The following is a 13,712-nucleotide window of genomic DNA, read 5'->3' on the forward strand; positions in this document are numbered from 1 at the left end:
CACAAGCCAGGTCTGTGTTTTTCCAACTCATGAGCTACAGAATTTAAGGAACATTGTATTACTGGACCGTTCTGTTTGCATTCACATCCATCTTATTCATCTATTCGACAAACAATTCATGCATGAAATGTCTTCAATCTCATTATGTCAATGGCCAGAGAAATGAGCTCCAGAACAAATGTCAATAGGTTCTTGGATGAACATTATGTACAGTCAAGAAAACCAAAAATGCCAGGACTGTTAGCTAAAGATCTGCTAAGTAAGAAAACCCAATTTTGCTACAGGGAAACCCCTTGACCCGATATAATACACTATAGGTTGAAGAACATCCCTTAGAAACAGAGAGTAATTGAAATTTTTGAGATTCAGGATTCATGTCTGCCCTACTACCTAGTGAAGGTCAAACACTCATTCTATTTTTCATAGAAACTGATTGGGATAATTGCTTCATAAACCACCACAACAAAGAGAAGTAGTATATTTTAATCTCTTTCCAGTGTGGAAGATTTAAAATTAGTATTTCATTTCAAGGTCCCACAGCCTTTCCGCAGTCTGCATAAATTAAAATGAAATCATTAAACAGTGAATAAATCCTTGAGCAGAGGCCGATGTGAGCAATGCATTGTGACAGTGGAGTAGATGATGGTAACGCTTGAATATATAGGGTTCAATAGATGACTCTAGTAACAGTGAGTTTCTGTCTAAACATAATTTTATTGTTATATGGACGCGCCGTCCTCATGAACATTTATTGGAATCATGAGGCCAGTTCTAGACATTAATAAATCATAAATGTTAGAAACAAGGAGGATTTGGCATTTGGAAGTTGAAAACGAATGGAAATCACAAACACATGTTAATTGTTATATATAGATCTTGTATAACTCAACAGAGTATTCTTTTGTAAAATCTATATAAGTGATCTAACAACAGCTCAGTTACAATAGTTTATGTGCTAGAACAGCGGGCAGCCTATTGTAATGAACCAACTGAACATTGTTATAAGAGAAGACACAAAAATGTGCAGATATTGGGACAGATTTCCAAAAATGCAGTTAGACATTCTTAAAGTCAATATTTATCAAAGTGTCTGATGCGATATTTTACAGCTCACAGTTATAAGACTGTCCTACTATTATTCACTATATATAATTCCCTAGGGTAGGGTGAATTGGAAAAAGAGCTAATGAGGTTACAGTCTGCAAACTGAAAAATTGTAATTCACCTGTAGTCTGTAACCAATGTCCATGTAGGAATTTAGTGAAATTGGTAGAATCTTCTCAACTTATGAATTTCCGAATTTCCAAATCTTCAACCGCTAGCCCAACTGGATATTTCCTCCATTTGGTAAAAATGCACCACCTTATTGACCCCATAATATACAGTATAATAGTGTTAGTGTGCAGGAAGTGATAAAAAATCAAGAAAGTATATCTTCCTATTTTGCCGTTCCATTTCTTGCCAAAATGGCTTAAAAATAAGTTTTGTCTACAAAATGTGTCTCATTGTCCCCACTATTCCCTGCCATGGCCGAATTAAACCTCTCTCATAGATTCTCCAACCTGTGAAGAAATTCAAATTTTGGACCACCTTGCTAAAAGTTTATAATGATTCTTCTATAACATATCTGAAGAACCCATGAGAGTGTCTTAAAAGCAATGAAGTGTGCCAATCAGTCAGAGAAATGTCCAGCTCCTGTAATCATTTAGATTTTATCATAAAAATGTAGCCACGTTTCAACCAGATGTTGAAATATGATATGTTGTGATTTTCATTGCATGGGATAATTTGTCAACTACAAGAAGAAATTACAGGGCTTATCAACCACATAAAGAGGCCGAAAGTACTCAAAATAGATTAACGAGTAAAGGAATAAATTGAGTTGCATACTCCTATCTTGACTTTCCAGTCATTATGGTCCAGGAGTATCAGAGAGTCACTAATCTGAGTATGAGAGAGTCAGATTAGAGGGAACCTTAAACTTGTCATCGCAGCTTTTTGACATTATGCTTTTAAAGAGAGTTTATTGTTTTGCTTGAATTTGCAATGTATGCAATGCTATGAAACAAATTGGAAAAAATGTTTAATGATTTTAATCTCTTTTCAATTCATTAAATCAGCTGCTACATATTATAAATTATCAAGAATTATAAGATATTGCATATACAAATAAAATTTTAAGCACCGTGATAACTTTCTGCAAAGTGTTGTCTCATATCAATAGACAGAAAAAACCATTGGGCCCAAATTAGCACACAAAAGCATTTAACCCATCAACAAGAGCCACTTTTCGGAAGCATTGGTAGATGAAGTATGATGTATATCTGTGAAGGCCCATCGAGTTATAGAATAGTGAACAGTTTTCAATGTTGAGAAACAGGCTGCAATATATTAATTAGTTTCTAATGGGATTTTGAAACTCCCAAGTATTGTTATCTTGTAGAATGCCCCAAGGACTTTTTTGGAAATTGAATTTTTAATCTACTGCTAGAAGTAGCCAATGCTTTGATTATATTTTTAGATTAATCATGCATTTGTTTTCAGGAAATGATAACTCATCTAAAATTGCAGTATAGTCAATTGTGAAGATACTGAAGATTTCCGACCATGGCAAATCAATTAGCATTGGAAATCAGGAACAAACTCAATAAGCCAAATTAGCGAGCAAAGAACTAGGTCCGTCAAGATCCCTTGATGTTGCATCTTGATAAGAGCATGTTAAATGCTAATTATAGAAAAAAAGTTACATGTTACATAACTTGTGTTTTACTTCCTTTTATAAAGCAACGACCAACAACTTTTAATGGTATTTCAAAGAGCTGTGCTGATAAATAATTTACTTTTAATCATGTAAGAAAGATGTTCTATGTTATTTAATTGAAATCAATGGTCAAGATCTTGGGACTATGGGAGACTGTAGACTGCAGTTGCTTCTAATCTTTGGACTGCGAAGTACCTCTGCTGTATACAGTATGGAGAACCCAAAAATACAAATAACACGCACAAGTAGGATATTGCTGTTGGATCAAGTACTGTACATTATTACCTAAGCCACATTGATATAATGAAAAATCTAATATCCCATTAAAAAACTTTAAATATTGGTTTATCTCACAGGCAATACTTAAGTATTACGGAGAGGTCCAATAGGCCCCTTCCACATTACTTACTGTGCAGCTTCAGCTGTACCATTTAGTATGTGGTTGGAGAAAAACTAATACTGATAAGACACGCTGTTCAATAAATAGATATTTACTATAAAGAGTAGCTATAATTTTATGTTTTACTGGAAAATCAATTCAACAAGCATATATATATATAAACCTTTGTAATAAAAATGCCCCTACCTCCACTTATCCCACTCCCCTTCTGCTCCTGAACCTCCTGCACTAATCATTTGCTCTCAGTTTAATTCTTGGCTGATGACTTGTTAGCAATTTACAGACGGGTCACATTACAAGGGAAGTCCTTAGGATATCTGCACACATTGCAGATTCCTTGCATATTTTACATACAGATTTTGGTGGAGTAATATAGTAGCATTAAAGTGAATGAGATTTGGAAAAAAGTAATGTAGATGATGCATTTCCGCAGGGAAATTGGTGCTCAGTACGGAAAATAAAATAATGATCATATCACTTTTCTTGTGTGTCCTTGTGGATTTGTGCATGCCTTTTTTTTAAAATTGAAATCTATGGGAGAGTGAAAATCTGCATCAATTTTTTGGGTGCAGCCGGTCAATGGATACAAAAAGATTGTGGAACACTGCACTATGAATCTTACACTAAAATATACAAAATGAGTAGTAGTGGCAACAACGTGAATATCATATATACAATATACATAAGATGGTACAAAGGCATCTCTTAGTAACAAAAGCAAAATATGTAGACAACAGCGTCAAGGTAAGTTGGTAGATGGAAATTTTATGGACCAAACTGTATATGCCTAGTCCAAAGTCATAGTAAAGGTACAAGTATAGGGGTCAGCCGGCATCTTTCTTCCTGAGGTATCTGGATATGCCAACAGGTAAAATACAGCAGTAGCAGTTTTTTATTCTTCTTGTGGGCAAAGAGAACTATGTTTCAAAACATTATCTGTCAAAAATCTGTCATTATCTGTCAAAAAAGCTTATTTAACTGTGACAACCGCTATGGCTGTACCTCCTACTTATGATTTGCAACATGGCCTCCACAACAAAAGTAATAAGACAATGAAGGGATACGATTTATTTGAGCTATATTATATGGAGCCCATCAATTTATAATGTGAGGTGAGTCAGCTATACATAGTTCAGAAGGTCGTTGGGTCTACCTGAGTTATTATTCTTGTGTTTAGACACTAAAATAAGTAGAAGTGATGGAACAGTTGATTTATTTACCAAATGTACAGAATATTCAGTACTTTGTATAAATTATCACTGGCTCCAAAGATATTTGTAAGTCATAAAAGCGAAATGGACCTTGGTCTTGACATTGAGAGTGAATGTGCCCAAATGCCTTCCACTGTAAATGTATATTAAACTGCAATGTCCTCCATTATCTGCACTATCCATCTGCTCTAAATCTCATAAAGCAGTGTCATATAATCCCATAGAAGTAGACTTGAGTCCAGATAGAAATATATACTTGTGACATGAGTATGCATTACAAATTGAATCAAACTGCAAGATGAAGAATTCCCCTGAGGAGCTTGTGTTTTAGAAGATGGAGAGGAAATCCAAGAGCATATTTCACACATTTCTAGCTGATTCCTCCACATTTAGGTTTTAAAAATAGATTTGTGAGCCTGTAAACTAAACTTCTTAAGAGGATGATGTGGTAAGTGCATAATTAAAATGACATTTTGAAAGATGTCCAGTTGTGGCTATTGAACAATAGTGACTGGCCAAGGTTGAATATCTGTATTTATGTCACAGTTATCGGGTTGCAGATTTAATCAGAAGATCAAGATAAATCTTTTTTTTTTAATGAGCTAAAGGGAACACAAATTACTTGTCATACATTTACCTGATTTTATGTATTAATTGGTAGGCAGAATTCTTATTGGACAATGTTTGCTCCTTATCTAAGGCTATCCTCATACTGCCGATAGTTGCTTAGTCTATTCCATTATGGCATAGAATAACGGACCCCTAAGACAGATAATAGACAGCAGCACTTCCGTTTACCATCTGTTCCGATTGACTTGCATGTATGCATATTTACCTTCCAATATTCATCCATTTTTACTATGGCAAAAATAGCACAGCAGTGTGAATTATTTTTGTGGTTACAAAGAAAGTCGCTGCAGCACCACTAATATTGTGAATTTATCCTAATAAAGATAAAAAAAGGCAAAGCTTGAAACTTACAGAAAACAGCATTTATTCCGAATTTTTAACCGACTGATTTTTTTATTATCTATTGTAACATGCATTTATTAAGTTTGAACAGTAGTGTTTGATGTATATTAAAAGATCTAGTGACCTTTTTTATATAGCATAGTTATTAATGGGCATGTCTTGGATCGGAAATTATTTGTTATTGGCCCCAGGTGATATAAAAATAATGAAGTGGCTAAGGTTTTAGAGGGACCTGAAATGCGCAAGAACGGTGGATATGCTAGCAATTGTAATCTCATGGAACACTTTAACGATGTTATTACATATCTGGAGAGATTTTAGTATCCTGAGGAAGTACAGTCTTGACATTGCCTTTTTGTAGACAATGTCACTGTTCATCATCAAGTCCAATCTATCATCTATGAAGGTATTTTTAGATGTTTACCTGTTCTATGGCCCAACCTTTGAAATGTATCAGTTCCATAACCACCTTTATCCTCCATATATGTAGATGTTCTAAACAATATGACTGGTGTAGTGTAAAAGAGACTGTATTAAAAGTTTAGGAAAGTGTTCTCTAACCCTTGATTTTTATTAGTTTTTTAAATAATCTATGCATGGTATCACACAGGGATTTCTGAAATAAACATTCAAAACACATACAAATTGAAATAAAATACCAATGTATGTCTGTCAAGTATATGAAAATGAAAGTGACATATTTTTCCTCTTCGTATACACAAATGTCGCTGTGATGTATGTACATATATACAAGCAGTTTCGGAAAGCTAAGCATATAAATAATTCAATTAGAGATGCATAGTTTAATTTGAGGAACAGATACAAAGACTGATGTGACAAATAAGGAACAGCTGCCTGTAGAAAGACACCACTGTGACAAAAATATATGGAGACACTGATTTGGAGATGTAGAAGGCTGTTGTGATTAAGACTGTAAATCAAGTATAGGAAAGTAGATGTGCTAAGGGCACTTACTTCCCTGGCATACCAAACTGGCTCATTTGCATGCCATGAGAGGCAAAGAACAATCACTCCGTCTCAAGGTAGTAGAACAGGGAATATATTTCACTCCACATGAAACCATTCCGTATGTAAAGTGTAGATGGCAAGATAAGGTGGGTTCACGGCACAATTACAATTCAATTAGCTTGTAATGAATGTGAAGTTGTAAACTGGTTAGAAGTTAAAGTTATGTGCAAAACACAACCTTTTCCTTTAATCTAGGAATGGAAGAGGCTCCTTGTAATGAGGCAAAAAATGTCATCTGCCAAAGGCAAAAACTAGGAGGAGAAGATTATTGACCGCTTTTAGAAAAGTCCACATTTTGTACAGGCAGAAGTTAAAGGCTTTGTAATCTTTGCCTGTATTGTTAATTATTCTGTTGGATTATTCAGCATTTGTACGGTATTTCAAGACATACAAATCACATACAGTGAATAAGAACAAAAGGAAGCATGAAATGTGATTTTTACCTTAGCTATATATAACCTTGTATTTAGGGCAGAACTATGATCCTTACCCAAGGCTTCTTGTGAGCTGTTCTTAAGGTATGGGTCCCAAGAGTTTAAGATACTGAGTGCATGATGGGATTTGCTCTAATAAGCCTAAAGAATGTGTGTGTGTATATATATATATATATATATATATAGTTTATACTTAGCTGCAATGTGAAATTAACTTGAAAAACTATTACTAGAATGTATGTGTTTTTTTTTTCTAGAAAGGGCTTATTCAATATGTATGTGTCTAAAAGGTGTCTCTTGTTTATTAATAGTCCTTCAGTCTTTAAGTCGTTCATTTGAATGGAATAGAAGTCACCAGTGACAATTCACTGTCAATTAGACTGATGGAAATAATGAAGCATGTACTGAGGCTTCTGGAATGGGGGTTTTGTGATCCCGGGTCTTGTGTTCATCAGGAAGATTCTTAGTGCATAAGACATGGACTTTCCACAGTACACACAAATATTTTTTTCTTGTACAGGAAAAGTTTGTTATCCAGCACTCAAAGGTTAGTATGAAATCCATTTTTTTTCTTTAAAAAATTAAATACAGGAACATAGCCTCAGTGAATAAACTCAACCAACACATTTTGAATGTTATGTCTTAGTCAATGTCTATTTTTTGGTGCTCTCCCTGGAGTGGGAAAAAAAATGCAATGAATTCTATAGTTTGCTAAGTAGACAGAGAAACCAAAGTTGTGGAGCAGCACTGTGCAATCAGGATTAAATCCAATGAGGGTGCGCGCTTCAAGGGATATGACTGAAGGTCCCATAACTCAAATATCCAATGCAGGAAGCAGCACTCCATCATCAAAAGTGATATTTTATTTCACCAGTGATACATACAATGTTTCAGCTATCTCCATGTAGCCATTCTCAAACATAAGAATGGCTATATGGAGATAGCTGAAAATTGTTCCCTTATAAAGAATGGCTGGACCATTATACAACCTCTTGTGTCACCCCTTCATAGTCTGTAAGCTCTTGTGAGCAGGACCCTCACTCCTATTGTTCCATATGACTGTTTGTTCTTTGTAGTGTAATATAGTTGTATATGTCCCCTATGATTTGTAAAGCGCTACCGAATTTGATGGCGCTATATAAATAAAGATTATTATTATTATTATGTTGTATGTACCACTGGTAAAATAAAATATCACTTTTGATCATGGAGTGCTGCTTCCCTGCATTGGATATTTGCTAAGTAGACAGATTACAAAACAGTCATGAATTTTAATAAAAACAATTACATCATGTATTTGGCTGCATGTCCTAACTGCATCACAAGCGGAGAAAACTGGAATTCTACAACATCAAGTAAAAATTAGGACTTTCTAATGATTCTACCAGTTATGCAGTAATGATGTTATGGACATGACTTGTGTGTCCATTAGTGAAACCTGATTGTACTGCAGGTAACTGCAAGGCCAAGTCAGACTGTAGCAATCATGTGAATGATGTTCATAACTTCATTGCTGCAGGGCCTATGGGACAATCAGAGTGCCAGTGCTAGAGTGCTTATCAGTGATGTAACTTGAATCTGCAGGGCCCAAGTGCAAAGTCTGTGCCTGGCCCCCGACTATAACGTAAGATGTATAGTACTAGTCTACTTATATGGGAAAGTGAAACCTTATGGGCCCCTAAGCCTCTTGGGCCCGGTTGCGACCCCACTCTCTGCAGCCCTGAAGTTACGCCCCTGGTGCTTAGGGATTTAACAGGGGAGATACAAGTTATATTTTATATTATACCAGTCGTTGTTTGCACATGCCAAAACTTCCCTGACTTCCCTGGTCAAGCCTCGAGAGACGTAATGCTATGAAACTCAAGAACATATTGGTTATTCTGAATTCTCTTACATTTCTCTTTTCTTGCCAAAACTGATCTCATGATGTCACTTACAAAGTGTTTCACAGTACTTCATTCTGTTAGTCACTAATTTCCTCTAGAAAAAAGTTATTTTGCCGTCGTCACAAACAGCCTACAATTTCCATCAATCTTTAACCTGGGTAATAGCTTCCCTCATTACTACATATTATTCACACTTAGATAATGTAACACTAATTTATTATAGTAAGTGTAAATATCATTTTTAAATACATACCCTGGAAAATTCCAAAAACATCATAACAGCAGTAAACTGAGACTGTGACTGGACTTTCTGGGCTGAAGCAACAACTCTCTACTCTACTTTATTGGAAGCTGCACAAGGCAAGCCATCAACAGCGGGGATAATTTATGAAGCTGCACTGCTGAAATCAATACGAGTGATGACTTATGATCCGGAGCAAATTCAAACAGCAAATAAAGCCAGCATTAGACATAAAAATAAATAAATGTGTCATGAATTCCATATATATATACGAAAAAACTATAATGATAAACAAGACCATAAGAAGTTTAACCCCTTAAGGACGGAGGGTTTTTCGCCTCATTTCTCGCTCTCCAACTTCAAAAATCCATAACTTTTTCATTTTTCCGTGTACAGACCTGTGTGAGGGCTTATTTTGTGCGTAACAAATTTTACTTTCCCGTAATGTTATTTATTTTAACATGCCATGTACTGCAAAGCTGAAAAAAAATTCCAAATGTGGAAAAATTGAAAAAAAACCGCACGTGCGTCACGTTCTTGTGGGCTCAGTTTTTACGACTTTCACTCTTCGCTCCAAATAACACGCCTACTTTATTCTTTGGTTCGGTGCGATCGCGGTGATACCAAATTTATATAGGTTTTATTGTGTTTTAATACATTTTCAAAAATTAAACGAATGTGTACAAAAAAGAAAAAAATTTTTTTGCCATCTTCTGACGCTAATAACTTTTTCATACTTTGGCGCACGGAGATGTGTGAGGGGTCATTTTTTGCGAAATGAGGCGACGTTTTCATTGCTACCATTTTGAGGTCTGTGCGACATTTTGATCATTTTTTATTTCATTTTTTATGTTATGTAAAAAGGTGTAAAAGTCGCATTTCGGACATTTGGGCGCCATTTCCCGCCTCGGAGGTCACCGCCGGCCGTAACCGTTTTTATATTTTGATAGATCGGGCATTTTGGGACGCGGCGATACCTAATATGTCTGTGATTTTTACTGTTTGTTATGTTTTATATCCGTTCTAGGGAAAGGGGGGTGATTTGAACTTTTAATATTTTATTAATTTTTTTTATTTTTTAAACTTTTTTTTTTCTTTTTTTTTTCACTATCTTTTAGACCATCTAGGGTACATTAACCCTAGATAGTCAGATCGCTGCTACCATATACTGCAATACTTCTGTATTGCAATATATGGCATTTTTGCAGCACATTCATTACAATGAGCCACTGGCTCATTGTAACGAATATGCAGCTGCCAGATAGCCTCGTGTCAAAAGAAGACACGAGGCTACCATGGCAACTGATCGCCGCCCCCCGATGACGTTCGGGGGCGTGGCGATCGAAAAAAAGATGGCGGCGCCCACGCGCCGCCGTCTTTTAAACGCCGCCGGCGACTTTGCCGGCGGCGTTTAGGGGGTTAATAGCCGCGATCGGTGCAAGCACCGACCGCGGTTATTAGCGGTGGGGGTTTTGTGCAAAATGCAAAAACCCCCACCTTTGTATGAAGAGGACTCAGCCCGTGAGCCCTCTTCATACATCCCTTATACCTCTGCGCCGTAGAGCTACGGCGCAGAGCGTTAAGGGGTTAAAGAAGAGCAGGACCTACCAGAAGTAGGTGATGACAGAACCTGTTCTGTTAAAGTGGATACATGTAGAAACCCCACAAAAGAGTGGAGAGGGTGTCGGCAGTAATTTTGCATTGACGTCACTGATCATTTTGCCCTTCTTTTCATCTGTCAGTGTCCGCTTTCAATCGGTCAATAATCCATCATCAGTATTGCTAAAGCCAAAAACAAACTGGAGTTGACCCAGAACAGAGATGACCAGTAAATGGGATATTTGCATGTCTTCTGTGTTCTGTATCCACTGCTTCTGCTTCTTTTCCTTCTGACAGATGAAATTAAAGAAAAACCAAACATAGTGGCAATGTCATAGAGAGATGGAGGGTGAAAACAGCATTATGAAAATCGGAGGGTGTTCCAGGGAGACAGAGGTCAGTTGGCAGCACAATGAGTAGGCTGCAGAGTGGCACAATAACAAATTATGGAGGTGGCAGCAGCAGCAACATGACGTTAAAGAGTGGCACAACAACAAATTCTGGAGCTGACAGCAACATGGTATGCCACAGAGTGGCACAATGGCAAATTCTGGAGGTGGCAGCAGCAGCATGAGGTCAGAGAGTGTCACAATGACAAATTCTGGAGCTGACAGCAGCAGCACGAGGGGAGAGAGTGGCACAATGACAAATTCTGAAACTAGCAGCAACATGGAAGGCCACGTAGTGGCACAATGACAAAGTGTGGAGGTGGCAGCAGCAGCATGAGGTCAGAGAGTGGCACAATGACAAATTCTTTAGGTGGCAGCAACATGGTAGGCCACAGTGTGGCACAATGACGAAGTAATGAATATATTATGTCTTTGCCAAAAAATAACTGCAATTTGGGGTATACAGATCCCCCAAAACAGACAACTTGGAATTGGAGCAGAAATTGCTACAGCACACTACAAGCAGCTAAATGCTAGAGACAGCACATGCAGTGTGAAATGCCTAGATTGGAAATGGCCGTCTGTTTTTATAGGGCTGTGTGACATCCCATAGGCCTGCCGGTCGCCGATTGGCTTACAGGTCTGCACATGTAATCGAGGGTGTTCCTTTTTTCTTCCCAGAGTCCTCTGCCTCATATAACACATTGTGCTCTCAACCATTTCGCTAATAAAGGGGAAAAAATAACTTTTTAAGAAGTATGAAAACTCGATAACTGCAATTTTTAAAGTTGATTCTTGTGTTGTACAAGCAACAAAAGAGTGATATATAGAGGCACCTTGCACCTCACTCAACTGCACTGCAAGGATTTCGACACGAAAAAGAACAGCTAGGGGTGCTTGGCGGAAAAGATTAACACAAAGGTAAGTAGCATATCTCTGTATTTTGATTGCAAACAGTCATCCTGTCCGTTTAGCTGAATAACAACCCCATAGCATGCAGCCACCACCACGTTTCCCTGTTGGGATTGTGTTTCACTGCCTGGTTTTCTCCACATTTACTACTTAGAATTTACACCAAAAGTTCAATCTTCATCTCATCAGACCAGAGAATCTTATTTCTCATAGTATTGGAGTCCTTCATTTGATTTTTTGTAAACTGTATGTGGATTTCATATGTCTGGCACTGAGGAGAGGCTTCCGTCAGTGACACTCTGCCATAAAGCCCTAACTGGTGGAGGGCTGCAGTGATAGGTGACGTTCTTCTTATAGGTGGGTTCTTCTTTACCTTTGGCTGGATGGTCAGGTCGAGTTTTGGTCATCCCAAACTTCTTCTATTTAAGTATTATGGAGGATGCTGTGCTCTTAGGAACCTTGAGTGGTGCAGAATTTCTTTTGTAACCATGGCCAGATCTGTGCCTTGCCACAATTGTGTCTCTGAGCTCCTTGAGCAGTTCCTTAGACCTAATTATTTGCATTGTGCTCTGGCATGCACTGTGAGGTTTTATATAGTGTGTGCCTTTCCTAATCAAAACCAATCAGTTTATTAAACACAGCTGGACTCTTGAGGATGATCAGAATGAAATGGACAGAATATCAACCCATTTTCTGATTTTAGCAATTTAAAGGGGACTGAATGCTTTCTGTGCCCATTGTATGTCCATATACCGTGTTTAAAACGTTTAGTGTGAAATGTTTAGTTGATAGACATCAATTTAATTTCTATATAACTTGAAAATGATGAGATGCAAAATCTATAATATGAGCAACAGCTATCATATGATTTATGAAACTGGTGTCTTTTATGGCAGAGGGTCCACTGGGTCCCCTTAGGCACCAAGATCTGCATAAAACAGGGACTTTTGCAACTCCAGTAGGCACACCCTAACTATCTAAATATGTAGGGAAATGTAATATTCATGTGCTAGAGATGTATGTGCCAAGCTATGAACTTTACTTTACTTGTGAAAACAGATAATGCTTGAGAAAGAATGTCTCAATGGGTGCAAGAAATGGAATCCATCGATCCCACTCCCATATATTAATTGCCATTTGCTTATTCTTATTTGCACACTATTTCCTCGCATTTTGATGTGACTGATTACAGTTTTAATTTTGATTCCTCACCTTTGGCATGTTGTGGCGATCCGATCCACCAATATTACAGTGATACAGAAGGTTTTTGCTTTATTTTCAGTTTTGTATAGTAGGACCCTTCACTCTCCCAACTCCACTGCTACGGCTTCTACACCATTAGTTATGCATTGGAACATGTTTGGAACATGTCTATAGACATGAGACACTTGTAGACAGTATTTCTTTCTTATTGAACACTAATGGGATATGAATATTTAACACTGACCATAGAACAGAGCCAAAATTTGCTAATTATATAAAATGGGTAACAATATGAAATACTGTTCGATCAATACTCTTTTCTCAGTATTGAAAAATCATATTACTAAATCCACTTAAAAGTCCTCCTTTCATTAACTCGGTTAGAATATGGATTTTTCTCCTGTAATAGATATTCTATCTGTAATGATCATTTTTTCCCTTCCTTTTATGTTCGACATTTTGTCATTTCCAATGTAGTAATGTCTGAATGAAGCATCACTGTACTTCATTGATGAACATCTTTTCTTTACTATCTGATGTGTGGAACATATGAAAAATCTAAATCTGTAGTTTTACTGCAGACAGCTCTATCAATCGCTTTCTATAACTCTTACTCTGTGGATTGTTTCCACAATGTTTTTTTCCAACTACTGTCATCAATTCTCAAAAATTGAC

At 37.0% G+C, this 13,712-nt stretch overlaps 1 protein-coding gene across 1 annotated transcript in view; it reads right to left on the bottom strand.

Annotated features, from left to right (window-relative positions):
- The window catches only part of WSCD2 (WSC domain containing 2), a 212,850-nt gene that overhangs the window by 179,565 nt on the left and 19,573 nt on the right, over nucleotides 1-13,712 (bottom strand). The gene's annotated exons all lie outside the window — the stretch shown is intronic.

The sequence above is a fragment of the Engystomops pustulosus genome, chromosome 1 (assembly GCF_040894005.1).
Source record: "Engystomops pustulosus chromosome 1, aEngPut4.maternal, whole genome shotgun sequence".
Lineage (NCBI taxonomy): Eukaryota > Metazoa > Chordata > Amphibia > Anura > Leptodactylidae > Engystomops > Engystomops pustulosus.